The sequence below is a fragment of the Colobus angolensis genome, unplaced genomic scaffold (assembly GCF_000951035.1).
Source record: "Colobus angolensis palliatus isolate OR3802 unplaced genomic scaffold, Cang.pa_1.0 Scaffold446, whole genome shotgun sequence".
In the NCBI taxonomy this organism is placed as follows: Eukaryota; Metazoa; Chordata; class Mammalia; order Primates; family Cercopithecidae; genus Colobus; species Colobus angolensis.
In genome coordinates this window covers 284,440-304,131 of record NW_012117888.1, presented here as the reverse complement: position 1 = coordinate 304,131, position 19,692 = coordinate 284,440, and the positions used below count along the sequence as shown (strand labels likewise).

At 37.9% G+C, this 19,692-nt stretch overlaps 1 pseudogene; it reads right to left on the bottom strand.

Annotated features, from left to right (window-relative positions):
* Positions 1-3,911, bottom strand: part of LOC105522925 — a 14,868-nt pseudogene extending 10,957 nt beyond the window's left edge.
* Positions 3,912-19,692: the final 15,781 nt, after the last annotated feature.

The following is a 19,692-nucleotide window of genomic DNA, read 5'->3' as shown; positions in this document are numbered from 1 at the left end:
GTCTCAGAATGAATGAATGAATGAATAAATAAATAAATAAATAAATAAATAAATAAATAAATAAATAAATAAAATAACCAAAAGACTCCATCTTGAGACTAACAAGGCACATTCCTTGCTGGTCACCCCCATGGTCCTAAGATGTTTACAGCTAAATAAAAAAGTTTGGTAAGGCCTACAAGGACAAACTCCTACAACAACAGAAAGTTCAGTTGTCCCAATACCCAAAACAATATGTTTTCAAGATGTTTTGATGTACATACACAGTGAAACATCAAGGATAGTTTTCTTTAAATCAATAGAATAATAAATTTTGTTATCCTGTCTGCTCACTCGCACATAAGTACAGCTTAATTTAGCCTTTGCATAGACAAGGACCCTATATATGAAAAACTTAAAGGTGGCGTATTCTCCTTGCTTTCTGAGGACACCCTACTCGGTAGTGGAGTCACTTTCAATAAGCTATATCTTCTCACTGTACTCTGTGACTTGCCTTGAATTCATTCCTGCGTGAGATCCAAGAACCTCCCCCTTGGGGTGTGAATTGAGGCCACCTTTTTTCCGGTAACACAACCATGGCTCAAAGAGAAAGTCATGATTTGCTGAAGATCAAACAGCTTTTTAAAATTCACCCATAATGAATATTCTTTCTACTGCCTTCCATGAACGTTTTCTGTGATATCTCAAGCCCAAGTCCTGCTAGTTATCTTCTAGATGAGGCCCACTGCTAGTCTCGTCTGTATTGAGTATAAATTAGCTGTTAACTGTATAAAATCCAAATTCAGTAATGCCAGTGGTATCCAGTTACTAACATCTCTCATCTCCCTTTTAAAAGCATTGTTGTTACAGCCAATAATAGTAATAATAATAAGAGGTATCATATATTGAGTGCCTGCCATATGCTGCAAGCTTTACAGATGCTACATAATTTAATCACTCAACAACCCTGTGGGGTAAATATTATTATATATGTTTTGCAAATGAAGTTGCTGAGGCTCAGGAAGAATGAATGCAATGCCTAAGGTAATATAGCTAGTAAATGGTAGAGCTAGGATTTAAAACTGTGCCTGAAACAGAAGCTTACTATATACTGTGCTGCTGGTCTCCCTAGATAGGTGGCTTCCTCAAAAATGTAGTGGCTTAGATCTAAGCCTTGGGACCATCTTTTGTAGGTGTGTCTCTTGAGAACTCAGGAGCTTTGGCTTCCATAGTAGGTCAAATCACTATCTTAGCAGCAAGGCTTCATTTTCCCTGATCTTTTCGGTGGTTTTAATTTAAATTTCTCTCTATTCTAATAAGACTTTACTTGCCCTTCCTATATCTAGAACAAATGTTCTGTATTTTGAGAAATTGATCTTAGCTACTATCTGACCGGGCTCAGAAAAGTCTGTCTCTTATTTGATTACACAGCACCCTTTGCTCTAGTGCTTACTTCCTAGCAATCCTGCTGACTTAACTTTTTCGTCCCTTTTTTTTTCCAGAGGTCTTTGTTAAATGACTTTCATTTTAGTGTTCTTCTAGGCCAATTCTAATTGGGCATATTTTTGCTGCCTTCAGATGGCCATCGTTTTTCCTTAATGCAGTTGGCATCAACTCCCACAATCACTATTTGGCCAAATAACCTTTGATATCTTTTCCCATTTGTGTTCCCAAATTGCTTTACGAGTCATATTCAATTTTGGGCTTTCCCTCTCCCCAATCCATATCCAAAAGCAAATATATCATGAATAATATTTTTAAACATTCAACCATTTTCATTCTTCTTAAATCATTTTGCCTTAGGACACCCTCCATTACCACTGCCAGTAAATTAGCGGGTTTCAGTACCTCAGTGAATGGTCAAAACACCATATAGAAAACAAGTAGTCCTAACTGGGATTTTATTATCAAATTAGGTGTTTAATTCCCTGAGAACTTCTCAGGAAAACAGCAGTCTTGGAGTCAGAGACTTCTAAATTCCTTTTGTATAGCAAGAACCAAGCCTGTCACACCCACCAGGATGGCTATAATAAAAAAGAAACAGTGTTAGTAAGAATGAGCAGAAATTGGAATCCTCATACTCTGTTGATAGAAATGTAAAATGATGTAGTCACTATGAAAAACAGTTTGGCAGTTCCTCAAAAAGTTAAACATAGAATTACCATATGACCTTGCAATTCCATTCGTAGGTATACACCCAAAAGGATTAAAAACAGGTATCCAAACAAAAACTTTTACATAAATATTCAAAGCAACACTACTCATAATAGCCAAAAGATGGAAGCAACCAAGCATTCATCAGCAAATGAATGGATAAACAAAATGTGGTATAGTCATATGATGAAATATTATTCAGTGTTAAAAAGGAATGAAATACTGATAATTGCTATAATGCAGATGAACCTCAAAAACAGTATGCTAAGTAAAATCAGCAAGACACAAAGCGACATATATTGTATGACTCCATTGACAGGAAATGTCCACAATAGGCAAATACGAAGAGACAAAAGTAGATGAGTGGTTGCCTGGGTCTGGAGGTAGAAAAGTGGATTAACTGTACATGGGCATGAATGATCTTATTGGGATAATGAAAATGTTTAAAAACCAAAAGTACAGTGATAGCTACACAACCAAATTTACTAAAAAGTCATTGAACTGTACATTTAAAATGGGTGAATTTTATGGTATGTAAATTGTACTGCAGTGAAGCTGTAGGAGAGAGAGAAAGAGAGACAGAGAGAGAGAGAAAGAGAGAGAGAGAGATTGAAGGCAAGCCCGGAGCCTGGCCAGTTGGCATTCTAGAGTTTTACCAGTTTGGGAGAACTCGAGATGATGTAAGTGAAGGGTACACTATCCAGAAACAAAACTGTAGCATTCTGAGAGGTGAGAGAGAGTAAAAAAGAAAGGGTAAGAGGCCACGAAGGAAGTGGAAGAGTCCATAGATAACTCTGCCCCCCTCCACACCTCATGCCCTATTATCATAAGTGTGGAATCTGGGGACATTTTCCAACAGGTTTAGGGGGAAAATAAAAAACATAGTGGAATTATTCCAAATTTGGTCTTTGGAACTCTGGGACACCACTGTTGTGGTTTAAATGTTTGTCTGCTCCCAAACTCATGTGGACTTTTAATTGATGTGGGGCCTTTAAGAGATGATTAGGTGATGGCAGATCTATCAGGAATGGATTCATGCCCTTATTGCAGAAGTGGGTTAGTTATCATGAGACTGAATTTGTAATAAAAGTGAGTTTTGCCTGATTTCTTCTCTCTGTCTCACATGTTTGCTTCAGCCTTCTGTCCTTCTGCCATGGGATGACCTGCATCAGATGTTAGTGCCATGCTCTTGGACTTGTTGGCCTCCAGAACTATGAGAAATAGATGTCTTTTCTTTGTAAATTTCTCTGAGTAACAGAAAATAGACTAAAACAATCACCTTTCTGAGTGCCCCCTCACTAACAAGAGATAATCATAACAGAAGAAAAATGGATGCAAGGCAGATCTAGGCAAAGAGAGGGCCAAGTCTCCCTCAGCTTTTACCTGGCATAAATGTATCCAGATATTTTCACATGCTCCCAGTGGAGGATATAGAAAATAGCTGGATGTTTACAGCCAGCAGGCCTCCCATGGGGCCGCTGCCATGAGGAGCAAGTTGACGCTACTGCAAGGGCTGCAGGTGGATGATCTAACTCTGGGGCTGAATGGAGGATGTGGTTGAGATTCAGAGAGCCTGAAAGGCAGACAAGGGAAGAGGTGAGTCTAAGTCAGCAGAATGGTGAATAACTCTGGGCCTAGATGAGCTGAGAGCGTAGACCTTGTATTTCACAAGTCCTGGATGTCATCATCAAATGCCAGAATAGTTCCCAATGACTGGGGAGGGCATTGTTGAGGAAATTACTGTAGAGGTCAATAAAGACCCACACAAAGATGTCCATGTCAACTCATTGCCTCTTCTCTGTCTTAGAGAGGAAGGAGGTAGGTGTGGTAACATGGAATTCTAAAACACTGAGAAGTATCCAAAGGAGCTCAGTTAACCCAGAAAAGACTATTTTTAATGGAAAAAGATTGATTTTCCATCATAATTTAGCATAGTAATAAGACATGTTGACTTAGTTCTCAATTGAGCACAATGGACCAAGGCCTGTACCTAACTGCTCACTCACAGTGCCCTGAAGAGTCTGGGGGGACTATACCAGGCTCTTCAGAGCTCCATGTGAGCCACCAACGTTTATAACATTGGGGATTTAATCAAGATTTCCATAATGAAGCTCAAAGCCAGGAAGATCTGAGACTGGATTACATAGTTTTTAAAAACAAAAAAACAAACACCTTGTTTCTATTAACCAATGGAACAGATTTAGGAACCCAGTAAAAATGCCACATGCTTGAATACACTTAATAAATAAACATTTAGTTCCCTCTAATCCAGTAGTTCCAAATCTTGCATCCATGGATGAACTTTGGGTGGCACATGAGTGCTTAAAAGGTTGAGTGCCAAACTGAGACTATAAACGTGTATGTGTGTGTTTGTAGATAGAGGTTTTGTAACTTTCATGAGTTTCCTAAAGAGGGAAAAAAATGGTTAACTACTCATAGAGAGGGCAGTGGAAGCCTGGGAAATGGGTAAGCCCAAAGAATGTGGGGACAGAGGAAGATCTCATGCAGAACACTAGGAAATCAACCAACTGTAAGATAAGTCAGATATTTTCACAAAATGATTCTCAAATCAGTGTCACATAAATTGCAAATGGTGTGACTGAATTTCGTGATGGGAGGTCATTGTTGTAGACTACTGACTTGGGGCTTATGGATGCACTTTATGAGGTATGTATACTCTCTGAAATGGGAGGTGAAATTTCCTATGTATGTGCATATGAGCATATTTCTGGGTAGGCAAGCTATAGTTTTCACAGAATCTTAAAGAAGGTCCTTGACCTCTAAAAGGTTATAAACCATTCACTTTAACTTCTGGCAGTGACGGTTTCTTCCTATATAAAACTCTTATTTTTCCATCTTTATGTAATCTCCTTCTTTCACCTTCTCCTCCTTTCCTCCCCACCTTGTGTCTTTCTTTCTCCACCCACTCCCAACTTTCTCTCTTTTCCTTACAAAGCAATGCGGAAGACTAATGCAGTCCAATCTGAATATGAAAAGCGAGAGGAGTGAGCTCAAAGGGGTGATTCCAAGGAGATTAACAAACCTTTTGAAGTGAGGTCTAGCAGGTCTGCTCAGCAATTGAGTCCTTAACTGGCCCTCAGGAAGAAGACAGCTTGGGGAAGAAGCCATGGAAAGGAAGGTTTAGACTGACTATATAATTAGTATCAAATTAATATACAAGATGAGGTGCCAGCTCTTTGAATGTATAAGATGCTATAAATGAGGAAGGCCATTGTCAGAAGGAACACTTAATGGGCTATTTATCATTGTAAAGGAGGCAGGAGGAACTTACTGATGTAGAAGGGCCTAATCAAGGTCCTTCTTAAATGAGAATTCAGTTAACAAGGTTTAGACAGCACCTGTCTTCATTAACAATATAAATATTTCTTTAATACATTTTGGAATTAAATAAAGAATAAGATCAAGTTTCTTTACTGGCTGAATAAGTAGGGATTGATTCTTACCTAGTTGTGTGGATGGCCCTTAGTCTTCATTATTCCCAAGAACCATTCATGAAGCATGAGCTACCATATGATAATTTTCACTTTTCCAGGACTTCTATCTTTCATAAAAGAAGCTGTCCTTGGCATCAGTGAGAAGTCTCCAGGAACAGACTGACTCACTGACAGAATCTCCTCAGAATAATCTGGTATCCAAATGATGTGTATTTAACACTATGCTAATTACTTTTCATTGATTTGATTCCCACAAAACATCTATGATGTAAGTATTATTACCATCTCTAATTGACTAGATGATGAAACAGTCTTAGTGATGACACATACATACAGCTGGTCATACACTTGTTTAAGAGGTAAAATTAATAATTGAAGTCAGGTCTGCCTGATACAAATTACAGGTTCTTCCTCCCAATCCACACAATCATTATGACAAAATAATGTGACTAAATTTAAGTATAAACATAACAATCTTTCAAAGGAGTCATCTTGTCTGACTCTATTATACTCTTATTGCTTCAAAAATTTTTAGAACTTCAAGAATGTCTTCATGGTCTAAGAATAATTGTTTTGAGTCTTCTTAATGGTGATAAAAATTTTATTTTTGGGGGGGATTAAAAATATCATTATTGAGACATAATTCACATACCATACAATGAACTCATTTAAAGTATACAATTCACTAGTTTCTTTACTATATTTTTAATATGGCAAAACATATATAACAAAATTTGTCATTTAACCATCAAGGTGTACAATTCAGTGGCATTAACTAGATGACTGTATCATTTTATTTTTTTACTGTTGTAAGAAATGCTGCAAATATACATCCTTATATATACTTTGTGCAAATAATTCCATAAGATAGAAAGCTGTCATCTGTGATGGGCCAGTGATAAAGAGTGATAAAAATGGGTTGGTCTTTTCCTAGGATAGCTCTATTACCATTAAACATGATTGTTTTTATTTCAATAGGTTTTTGAGGAACAAGTGGTTTTGGTTACATGAATAAGTTCCTTAGTGTTGAGTTCTGAGATTTTGGTGCACCCATCACCAGAGCAGTGTACACTGTACCCAATGTGTAGTCCTTTATCCCTCACACCTCTCCCACCCTTTCCCACAAATCTCCAAAATCCATTGTATTATTCTTATGTCTTTGTGTGACAGTGGTAAATTTTAATTCTTTGAGGGAATTTTTGGAAACTAGCAAAAAGTCATTCTATTGGTTTAAATGTGATTAAGCTGGATAATAAAGTTTGGGCAGAAATAAGTTGTGTTTATAGTGTAACATATTTATTTTCTTGCATAGTTCATATATCAGCTCAGCAGCTAAAGATTTCATGAACTAATGAGTAGATGGGTATCTTGCTCTGTTTGGGCTTTTATAGAGGAATACCATAGACTAGGCGGCTTAAAACAATCGAAATTTATTTCTTACAGTTCTAGATGATAAGTCCAAGATGAAGATCAAGGGAACAGCCGATTCAGTGTCTGATGAAGTCCTGCTTCCTAGTTCAGAGAGGGTGCCTTATTGTGTCTTCACATGGTGGGAGAGGCAAATGAGCTCTCTGGAGTCTCTTTTATAAGGGCATTAATCCCATTCATGAAAGCTCTGACCTCATGACCCAATGACCTACCAAAGACCACACTTCCTAATATCATCCCATTGGGAGTTAGGATCTCAACACATGAATTTTGGGGATCACCAACATTCAGTCTCTAGCAATGGTAAACAAATCTCTCAAAAGGATTACACTTTGACTTTGAAGGTTGATGCACATTAGAAAATACAGGTTCAGATATATCTGTTTTGTTCAATTTTTTTTAGTTATTTAGTGACACCATGTATCTCCTAGCAAGAATATCAGTTGGATTGACTCTAAAGTAACACAGGTGGTCCTCTCTTTAGTAGGTTTCATTTTTGTATCTTATAACTCAGCCTCAGACTGGCATCCTTCCTAGAGATAAAACATCACAAACACAGACTAACCATCAACCAGAAAGATTCCTGACAGCAATGTGCACAGTGAATACTCAAGAATAAATACAATTTAGGAGGAGCTCTTCATCTTATGTGAAGAAAAGAAACTCTGAATCTTTGCCCATTTTTATAACCTAATCTCTTTTTATAAAGTAAAACTTTTGGATGCATCTGTTGGGCAATAAATTTATTTTATCACTTTTCAACCACATGCTTGGCCCACAGATGTATAACTTCTTGCTAATTTTAGGATCATCTGATTTTTACAGGCATGAAGAATCTGTAATTAGGCTATACTTGATTTTTATACAACATTATGTACAGAATGAGATAAAATAAACTATTATAAAATAAACACTTATAATAGTTGGGTATAGTTTTATTGAAATAATCCAACTAAATCATACATTTGATTACAGCTAACGGCTTGCTTCTAGTCACAGCATGTACTTTTTCTCAATGTACAGCATACTCCTTTGCAAATACCAGACTCATATCCAACTATCTTTTGGACATTTCCACCTGGATGTCCACAGTGAAGACTTGTTTACAGCTGTGCAGGTGGTGTACTATATACCTCCCATAGGAAGGGGAGCCATTTACGTAGAATACCATATAAATACTGCCTCCAGGAGTTGTATAACACAACTCCCTTGTGTGCAGACAAAGCACATCCAAATTAAACTTTAAAAAGTCCTTCAACCAAAATGACCTTATCTTGCTGAGTTCATTTTTGTTGAACTGATAGTGTTGCCCTTTTTCTGTCACCCAGCATTGGGCTCTACCTTCAATCAGTGACTAAGCCAACTAGATTCTTACCTTCAAGATGCTTATCAGGTCAATCTTCTGTTTTCCTTTCCCAGTGGAGAAACTCCTGACTGTTCCCTCATGGTCTGGAATTATAGAATTGCAGATTTGAAAGCAAGCATGGATTTTACGGATTCAGGCCAAATCACTCATTTTACAAATGAGGTAATCAAAGTCAAGAAAAGTTAAATGGGCCAGGTGCAGTGGCTCAGGCCTGTAATCCCTGTACTTTGTGAGGCTGAGGCGGGCAGATCACTTGAGGTTAGGAGTTCGAGACCAGCCTGGGCAACATGGGGAAACCCCATCTCTACTAAAAAACACAAAAATTAGCTGGGCGTGGTGGTGGGTGCCTATAATCCAAACTACTCAGGAGACTGAGGCAGGAGAGTTGCTTGAACCTGGGAGGCTGAGGTTGCTGTGCCCCGAGATGGCACCACTGCACTCCAGCCTGGGCAATAGAGTGAGACCCTGTCTCAAAAACAAACAAACAAAACAAGTTAAATGACTTGATGAAGGTGGCATATATAACAAGTTTAGTGATAGAAATAAGATCAGAACAGGAATCTCCTAGTCCTCCTGACCATCATTCTTTCACTATAAAGTGATTGTGTCTTTGTTCACCTGGCTCCATCATCTATCTCCTGACTTTTTCTACTTTAATTCATCCTAAAACCTATGGTCAGATCAATCTACATAAAATATTACTTTCCTCATAAACCTTTTATCTCTCCACATTGATTGTAAAGTAAGCACGAATTCCCTATTCAATGGCTCAGTATGGATGCAACCTACCTTTCTAGTCCAGTTTAAAAACAAAAAAATGTATCAATATAATTTATTAACATTGATGAAAGAGGAAATTATATATTTCTTTCAAGACTATCAAAAATTTACTGATTTTCAATATTATGTATAATCAAAAAGAAACCCAGTACCAGGCACGGTGGCTCATGCCTGTAATCCCAATGACTCAAGAGGCTGAGGCAGCAGGACTGCTTGAGGCCAGGAGTTGGAGGCTGCAATGAGCTGAGGTCGCACCACTGCACTCCAGTCTGGGTGACAGTGCAAGACCGAAATACAAGAAAAAGAAAAAGGAAGAAAGGAAGGAAGGAAGGAAGGAAGGAAGGAAGGAAGGAAGGAAGGAAGGAGGGAAGGAAGGAAGGGAAACCCAATTCGCCTCAGTTAATTTCCCAAAGAAATGAAAGCTTATCTTCACACGAAAACTTGTGAACTAATTTTTATAGCAGTTTTGTTCATAATAGCTCAAAACTAGAAACAATCCAGATGGCCTTTATCAGGTGAATGGTTAAAATCTGGTACATCCATACCATGGGAGACACTCAACAATAAAAAGGAATGAATAATTAACTTGCAGAGCAGCCTGGATGAATCTCCAGGGAATTACTCTAAATGAAAAAAGTCAGTCCAGAAGATCACATAGAATATGATTCCATTTAAATAAGCACTGAGACAACAAAATTAGAAATTGAGAACAGATTAGTGGTTGCTAGGGTTTAGAGATGGGGTAGAGGAATGGATGTGGCTATGAAGGAGTCCCATGAAGGGGACCCTAGAAACAGTTGTGTATCTAAACTGGTCATCTGAATCTACACATGTGATAAAACTACATACGCCTACATACACATGCATACATGTGTGTGTCCATGAGAATATAGAAAACTGGTTAAATTCAAATAATCTCTGTAGATTGCACCAAAATCAGTTTCCTAGTTTGATAGTATCACGATACAGGATGTTACCATGAGGTAAACTGGATGAAGAGTACACAGGACCTCCCAGTACATTTTTTCCAACTTTCTATCAATATAAAATTATTCCAAACTAAAAAGTTTTAAATACATTAAAATATAAGGAGATTTTAAGCAAAGAAATAAAAAATCCTGACTTCTTAATTTCCTTTGGTTTTAACCATGAAATGTTGTTTGATCCTGCCCAGTGTGAGAAAATTTAAAAGTGAATGTGATTTAATGCCATCTCTCCAGTCAATGTGCAGGTAGTTAGAGTTTTTTCAATGATGAGAAGACCAGAGATTGAAAGGGGAGCTCAGTATGCAGGTGGAACAAAGCTGGTTAAATGAACCAGAAGTCCATGGAGACCCCTGACAGGACGTTGCAGCAAATTTAAAGATACTCAGAGTCAGTAAAAAGAAGCCAGTGAAGTCCTGACGAGGTAACTGCAAATATTTAAGGCTTTATACAAAAGGTACTTAATAATACTTCAATACTTGCATTTCATTAAGATTTTGCCTGTGAAGTCAGCCTGACCAAGGTTTGAGTGCCAGCTTCCCCTCATTCTTTGGATAATGTATTAAAATTTAACCCCTTTGAGGCTCCATTCCCTCATGAGTAAAATAGGGTTAGTAGTAGTATTCACTTGTTTGGGGTGGCTGTGAGAATAAAAAGGAATAATGCATGTAAAATGTACAACGTATTTCCTGGAGCATAAGTGGACAATAAAGGATAGATATTGGCCGGGCGTGGTGGCTCAAGCCTGTAATCCCAGCACTTTGGGAGGCCGAGACGGGCGGATCACGAGGTCAGGAGATCAAGACCATCCTGGCTAACACGGTGAAACCCCATCTCTACTAAAAAATACAAAAAACTAGCCGGGCGAGGTGGCGGGTGCCTGTAGTCCCAGCTACTCGGGAGGCTGAGGCAGGAGAATGGCGTGAACCCAGGAGGCGGAGCTGAGATCCGGCCACTGCACTCCAGCCTGGGCAACAGAGCAAGACTCCGTCTCAAAAAAAAAAAAAAAAGGATAGCTATTAATTTTTCTGTATTTCCTAAAAAGGAAGGAATGAAGAAGGAAACTTTTTAGCAAATGAGAAACAGAAAGATAATTCTTTAACTTGTTAAAGTTTGTATTTTTAAAAACTATAATAAATATTATAACAATGAATAAACTTCAGATTTATTCTCTTTGAGATCAGAAACAAGACCACAGTTCCCATCTATCACTGCTAACTTTTAACCTATTACTGTCAGTTATGGCCAATGATATAAAGAAAAAAATAATTAATAAAAAATGAAAGGGCCTGGTGCAGTGGCTCACACCTGTAATACCAGCTCTTTGAGAAGCTAGGGTGAAGGATCGCTTGAGGCCAGGAGTTCCACACTAGCAACTCTGGGCAACATAGCAAGACCCTGTCTCTACACACAAAAAATTTTTAATTAGCTGTGTGTGGTGGCACATGCCTGTAGTCCCAGCTACTCAGAAGGCTGAGGTGGGAGGATCCCTGGAGCCCAGGAGTTTGAAAATGCAGTGAGCTGTGATTGCGCCACTGCACTCCAGCCTGGAAGACAGAGTAAGAAACTATCTCAGAAACAAAACAAGCAAAACAAACAAACAAACAAAACCCTGCAATTACTTGCAATGAAAATATGATAATCTACCTAAAAACCATCAGCAACAGATTCAGCAGACAAACTGTGGTATTAGAATTAATATGAGAGTTCAAGTTGGTTGCCAGATAAAATATCAATTGCCAAAAATAACTTCCATTTCTTCACACCAGTAATAACTGGTGTGCTAGAAAAGACGTGCTAGAAAAGACATGCAAATGTGAAACTGTCACAATAGCAAAAAGAAATTACAAATAATATAAAGACAAAAGTAACAAATGCCTTTATGGAGAAAAATTCCAATAAAAGAATAAAATATTATTTAAATAAATGGAGAAATGGTCCATATTCTTGGATGGGACAACTTATTGCAAACATTCTCACCAATTTAACCTGTTTAATGCAATACCAATCAAAATTCCAGTTGAATTTTTTGAGGAACTTGATAAACTTTATTAAAAAAAACATATATGTATATATATATGTATATACATATATATATATATTTTTTGTTGTTGTTGTTGAGATGGAGTTTCACTCTTGTTGTCCAGGCTGGAGTGCAGTGGCACGACCTCGGCTCACTGCAACCTCCACCTCCCAGGTTCAAGCTATTCTCCTGCCTTAGCTTCCCAAGTGGCTGGGATTACAGGCATGTGCCACCACGCCTGGCTAACTTTTTGTATTTAGTAGAGATGGGGTTTCACCATGTTGGTCAGGCTGGTCTCGAATTCCTGACCTCAGGTGATCCACTTGTCTCAGCCTCCGAAAGTGCTGGGGTTACAGGTGTGAGCCACCGTGGCCGGCCTAAAATTTATATGGATGAATAAAGGTCTATGAATAGCTAAGTTAACCCTATAAAGGCAATGATGGAGTTACCTCAAGAATAATAGACTAGCCCTACATAGTGGCATGTGTCTGTCGTCTCAGATACTTGAGAGGCTGAGGTGGGAACTCCTGCTTAACCCAGGAGTTCAAGTCCAGTTTGGGCAAAATAGAGAGATCCTGTCTCTAAATAATAATAATAAATAGAACAAATGAAACATAATAGCAAAACAAACCAATGGAAGAAAAAGATTGATAAACCAGCTTACTGTATGGAGAAAAATGTAATCAGGACCCTATCTAACTCCAAATATAAAGATACTCTAGTTGGATTGAAGATGGAAATATGAACAGTAAAACTATAGTGCTAATAAAAGGAAATATACGAAAATATTTTGTGACCTCCAAATCAGAGAGGACTTCTCAAAAAAGCTCGAGAAGCACAAATGCAAACGAAAGCATTGATTATGTTGATAACTTTAAAATATCAAAGTTCTATTCAACTAAGGACATCACTGGCAAAATTATTACATGATAGAATTATAGAAGCTGACAAGAATTTTGAAATTTCAAAAAACAAACAAGGAGTTAATATCTAGAATATACAAGGGCATTTTGCAAATCAGAAAGATAAAGCTAGCACACCCAATGGGAAAATAGATAGAGAATCTGAACAAGCAATTTAGAGAATAAACACAAAAAGGTAGCAGAAATATGATAAGGTGTTCAAAATCACTAAAAATCAGATATATAAAATTAAAACTGCACAGGTATCATTTCACACTTATTAGACTGGCAAAATTCTAAAAGTTATAAAATGACAAATGTAGGCATGTGGTAATAGAACAAAAGTTCTGTTCCATTGGTAGGAGTGTAGACTGTTGCAGCCATTATAGACAGCAACTGATCTGTACACAGTCAAATTACCAATACGGCCAACAGTTTCACTAAGGATAGAAACCAAAGAGTCTCACAAAGGCCAATAAGAAGACACAGACAAAGTATTCATGTCAGAATTGTTTATGGCAGCAGGAAGACAAAGGTAACCAGAAAGTTCCTCATTAGAAAAGTGGACAGGTAAAATATGGTACACACAAATGTTCCATGAAGTTCTAATGCAGCAGTTAGAAGCAATGCACTAGATTCACTTAGCACACCTTAAATAGATCTTTAAAACATACTGCAGAGCAGAAAATCAGGGCACAGAATGAGATACAATGTGTAACAGAATATCTTTTTCCTAAATTAAAACCCATGTGTATAAAAATCTCTGCATATTTGGAAGCAACACAAACAAAAATACATATCAAACACATATTCAATGTTAAATGAAATGTCATTTAAACATTTATAGGTTGAAGAGAAAAATAGGATTAGGTTGTGAAGATTAAAATTAATTAATTAATTACTAAACCAAACTGATTAAGAAGAAACAGAAAACCCAAATAAACTGGTAATCATTAAACTGAGTATGTGAGCAAGTCTTCTCCCTTACCATACTCAAAACAGATATCAGGGCCTTAAAGATATACAAGCAAGTTTTACTAAAACCATCAGGCAGAGATAGTTGCTATTCATAGAAACTGATTTAGAAACTAGAAAGAGAGGGGATACCCGGCTCATGCCCTGAGGCCTATATACGACTTTGATACCGAACCCAGATGATTTCGGTATAGAAATATATACAGTATAAGATCAAATTCTCACATGCACATGAGTGCAAAGTATCCTAAACAGAACACAAGAATATCAACCAGGTGTGGTGGCTCACACCTGTAATCCTAGCACTGTGGGAGACTGAGGTGGGCAGATCACTTGAGCCTAGGAGTTCAAGACAAGCCTGAGCAACAAGTGAAACCTTACCCCCACAAAAAAATACGGAAATTAACCAGGCATGGTGACACACACCTGTAGTCCCAGCTACTCGGGAGGCTGAGGTGGGAGGATCACCTGAGCCCGGGAAGTTCAGGCTGCAGTGAGCCTTGATTGATCCGCTGCACTCCAGCCTGGGAGACAGAATGAGTTCCTGTCTCAAAAAAAAAAAAAAAAAAGAATACAGGAATATGAAGTTGAACAGTGTATAAAAACCTGATATAATTCAACATGGTAGCATTTTCCACAAGAATGAAAGAATGGGTCAGAATTGGGAAATCTAATTATATAAATTACTATATTAACAGATTAAAGGAAAACTACGTATCATTATTTACACAAGCTTCTATGGATCGGGTATGGTTTGTTTGTCCTCACCAAAAGTCATACAGAAATTTTATCCCAAATGTGGCAGTGTTGGTAGGTGGGGCTTAGTGGGAAGCGGTTGGTTCACGAGGGCAGAGCCATTATGAATGGCTTGGTCCCCTTCTAGAAGTAATGGATGAGTTATTGCTCTCACAAGACTAGATTAATTATCCAGGAATGGATTAGTTCCAAGGAGAGCAGGTTGTTATAAAGCCAGGATGCCCGTTGGTTTTGTCTCTTTGCTTGTGTCCACTTCCCCTTGACCTTCTCTGCTATGTTATGATGCAACATGTGGCCTTGGCCAGAAGCGAAGGCCGTGTCCTCAAATTTCCTGGAATGCAGAACAATGAGTTAAATAAAATTCTTTTCTTTATAAATTACCTAGTCTCAGACCCAGCAATCCCATGAGAAATAAAAACATGCCTCACAAAAACTTATATGCAAAATTTCATAGCAACTTTATTCATAATTTAAAACACCCCTTCAACTGGTAAATTAACAAATACATGGTAGTACATCCATACAATAGAATTCCACTCAGCAACAAAGAAGAACAATCTACTGAAATACATAACAACATGGAGGAATCTTAAACACATTATGCTAAGTGAAAGAAACCAGATACCCAAAATCTACATGTTGTGTAATCCATTTATATGACATTTTGGATAAGACAAAACTATTGGGATGGAGAAGAAATCAGCAGTTTCCAGGAATTGTGCGAAAAGAAAGGGGTTTGACTACAAAGGGATATTATTTCATATGTCTTGTCTGTGGTGATAATTACACAGCTCTATGCATTGGTCAAATACTCATAGCATGTACCGAAAAATAGTGAATTTTACTCTATATAAATTTTAAAAATAAATAATTTTAATATGGATAATGAGCAATTCACAAAAGAAGAAATCCAAATGGCCAATAAACCCCTTTCATGGGATTATTCTAATAAACCCCCATGAAAGGGGTTTATTGGCCATTTACTTAACTCCATTAGCATCACTAATATCAGGAAATGCACATTTAAAACTGCAAAATAGGCCGGGCGTGGTGGCTCAAGTCTGTAATCCCAGCACTTTGGGAGGCCGAGACGGGCAGATCACGAGGTCAGGAGATCGAGACCATCCTGGCTAACATGGTGAAACCCCGTCTCTACTAAAAAATACAAAAAAAAACTAGCTGGGCAAGGTGGCGGGCGCCTGTAGTCCCAGCTACTCGGGAGGCTGAGGCAGGAGAATGGTGTAAACCCGGGAGGTGGAGCTTGCAGTGAGCTGAGATCCGGCCACTGCACTCCAGTCTGGGCGACAGAGCGAGACTCTGTCAAAAAAAAAAAAAAAAAAAAAAAGCTGCAAAATACTCACAAGACTGGAAAACTTAAGGAGTTGGTTAAAGATTTTGAGAAAAGCGAATTCTTATAAACTGCTGGTGGAAATGGAAATTGACACATTCTAGTGAGCAATTTGGTAATATTTTGTAAAGTTGAAGATGCATATAATCTATATCTACAATTCTGCTTCTTTGTTTGCACCTGGAAGTAATCTAGCACGTGTGCACAAGAAGACATGCAGCAGAATGCTAAGTGCAGCATTATTTATAATATCAAACATTGGAAGTAATATATATGTCAGTCAAAAGGAGAATGTATAAATAAACTAGTGACATTTTGATGCAATGAAATGATGTTCAGCATTTGAAATGCATGAACAGAGGCCAAGTGTATCAAATAAATAAATATCAATAACTAAATGTTGAGTGAATGAAACAAGCTGCAGAGTAACACATATGGTATGATATTCACATAAAGTTTGAAGACAAGTAAAACAATACTACATATTGTATATTGATAAATATGTACTTAGCAGTAGTTTAAAAACTTGTAGTGGAATGATAAACACTAAATTTAGAATAATGATTACCTCTGAGGAGGACTGGAAAGGAATGAGATCTGGGAGAGCCACAAAGAGGTCTCTAACTCTATATGTAATGTTTATTTTCTTCAAAATAAAAATGCAAAGAAAATTCGGCAAAATGCTGAGAATTTATTTGTTTTCTTATTTTCTGTATATTTTGCAAAAACAGAAGAAATAATAAAAAATTATTCATGTAAAGATGTCCATTGAAAATCATCTCATAGCAGCAGTGGTTCATGTGCTGCTCTTTGAGAAACAATACTTGTATTAGTCTGTTTTCACACCAGTATAAAGAACTTCCCTGAGACTGGGTAATTTATAAAGAAAAGAGGTTTAATTGACTTACAGTTCCGCATGGCTGGGGAGGCCTCAGGAAACTTACGATCAAGGTGGAAGGGGAAGCAGGCATGTCTTTCTTGCTGGCAGGTGAGACAGAAAGAGAGAGAGAGAGAGAGAGCCAGTGCATGAAGGGGGAAGAGCCCCACACTTATCAAACAACCAGATCTCTTGAGAATTCACTCACTATCACGAGAACAACATGGGAGAAACCACCCCCATGATCCAATCACCTCCCTTTCTTGACATGTGGGGATTACAATTTGAGATGAGATTTGGGTGGGAATACACAGCCAAGCCGTATGCTCTAGTGGCTTAGAACATAGACTACAGAAGTCAGGTTCAAATCTTGCCTCTACCATATACTGGCTGTGTGGCATTAAGAAAGTTATTTAATCTCTTTAAACAGCAGTTTTCTCCTTAGGAAGTTGGAGTAGTATCTGCTTTATAACGTAGTTGTGACAATTAAATACTGATTTAGGGGATAGTCTGGAAAGATAATGACTTCAAAACAGTACATCTTCTGGCCCATGGAAATTACTAAAAAATGAGAGTTGTTATTGAATAATTTATTACCAGTGGGTTAAAGTCAAGAAAGACATTCTGGAAGAAGTGACACTGTTTTGCTTCTCAAAGGACTTTGAAAAATTAACCAGCTATGCAAGGGAATCATTGGGTGTTTTATACAAAAGGGACAGAACTGCATATGGTCAGAAGCATGAAAGTATATGATCAAACTTGGGGAGTATCCATGAACAAAGCCAAACATCTAATTTTTGTAGTCCTAGTCTCTGACACGTATTTCACCTCCAACCTTGGGTGTATCCTTTACAAAGCAAAGCATAAGTCAAAACACACTTTGGAGATGATGAATAGTTTTGACATGAGTGGAAAGAATGATGACCTGTGGGAAGCAATAATTTATCTGGACTTGAACAAATTGTGTAGTCATATGACAGAAACAGAACTGGAAGGAAACATGGTGAACACATCTAAGGATTATCCTTCTTTTCCCTATTTTTATTTCTCTGTTTTCTATAGTATCTTCATTTTCCAGATGCACTCTGGAAAATGAGTCTGTTGAAATAACACTACTCAAATTATAAATCTTTAGACAAGATTGATATAACTGATGAAATTAGCTTTTTGTTGGGGTTCAATGGCTGAACAATGGACCGGATCACTGCCTGACTGGTTGAATTACATTAGTAACCAGACTGGGAACTTGTAGGTCTGGCTATTGTGTTGTCCTAAGAAACGAAACAATCAGAATGATTCTAATTCAGTAAAGCTTGCATTTTATGACAGTCAAAATTTAAAATTGAATAGAAAATGATAATTGTGGTTGTGCCACACAGTTATAACCTAACTGTAACATTATTTTTCTTAGAAATAAAAAAAAAGGTAGACTTGAATGGGGAAAATAACAAAATGGCCAAAGGGCCTGTAGAATAAATAAGAATTCTGTTACCATGCCACTGTAACAATATACCCAAGTTGTCTTGCTAATCATATCGTATTAGCAACTGTATACAAGATAGGTATGATCAGGTAGCTTGAGTCAAATCTCTTCTTAATACCGATGTCCTCAGGGAGAAACGGAGAACCAAAACTCTAGTAGCAATTGCATATTCAGTGCTATGAAAGGAACTGATATTGGAGCCAAGGCAACAATTTTCCTCTTTGTCCAAACGTCTGAAAATGATAATTTTTCAAAGATGTCTAAAATCAATGTGGAGCAAGAAGGAAAATGGTCTTGCAAAACCCAATGCAGTCAAGATCTTAGAACAGTTGTGCAGCTTAGTTTGGCAACTCAAGCACGCAAGCCTCCCAAATAACACAGGGTGCAGTTTCATAGCTTGGGCCGCCTTGTTTCTCGAATTCTGCCATAAATTCATCTAATAAGTATATTTGTTTGACAACTCATAAAAATATTAATAAAGCTGTTCTTTCAGAAAACAAAAAATGAAGACTGCTGATTTTCAATGGGTGAAAAGTTTCCCAAAAAAACATTTTTTTAAAAAAGGTTAGGGCCAGGTGAGATGGCTCAAGACTGTAATCCTAGCAATTTGGGAGACTGAGGCAGAAGGATTGCTTAAAGCCAGGACCTCGAGACCAGACTGGGCAACAAAGGGAGAGTTTGTATCTAAAAAGAAATTAAACCAACTTAGCCAGAGGAGGTGGTACACGCCTGTTGCCCCTGCTACTCAGGAGGCTAAGGTAGAAGGATTCCTTGAGCCCAGGAGTTTGAGGTCTGCAGTGAGCCATGATCCCATCACTCCAGCCTGGGCGATAGGGTAAGACCTAGTCTCAGGAAAAAAAAAGACTAGGAAGTAAATTTTTATCAAAATACATTATGGATTTTTAGTTTTTTAACTTTGCAAATTAACTTTTATTTCATTCAAGCCTTAAAACATGCCTCCCTCAGCTAGGTGCGGTGGCTCACGCCTGTATTCCCAGAACTTTGGGAGGCAAAGGCCAGTGGATCACGAGGTCAGGAGTTCGAGACCAGCCTGGCCAATATAGTGAAACCCTGTCTCTACTAAAAATACAAAATTAGCCAGGCATGGTGACACATGCCTGTAATCCCAGCTACTCAGGAGGCTGAGGTAGGAGAATCGCTTGAACCCGGGAGGTGGTGGTTG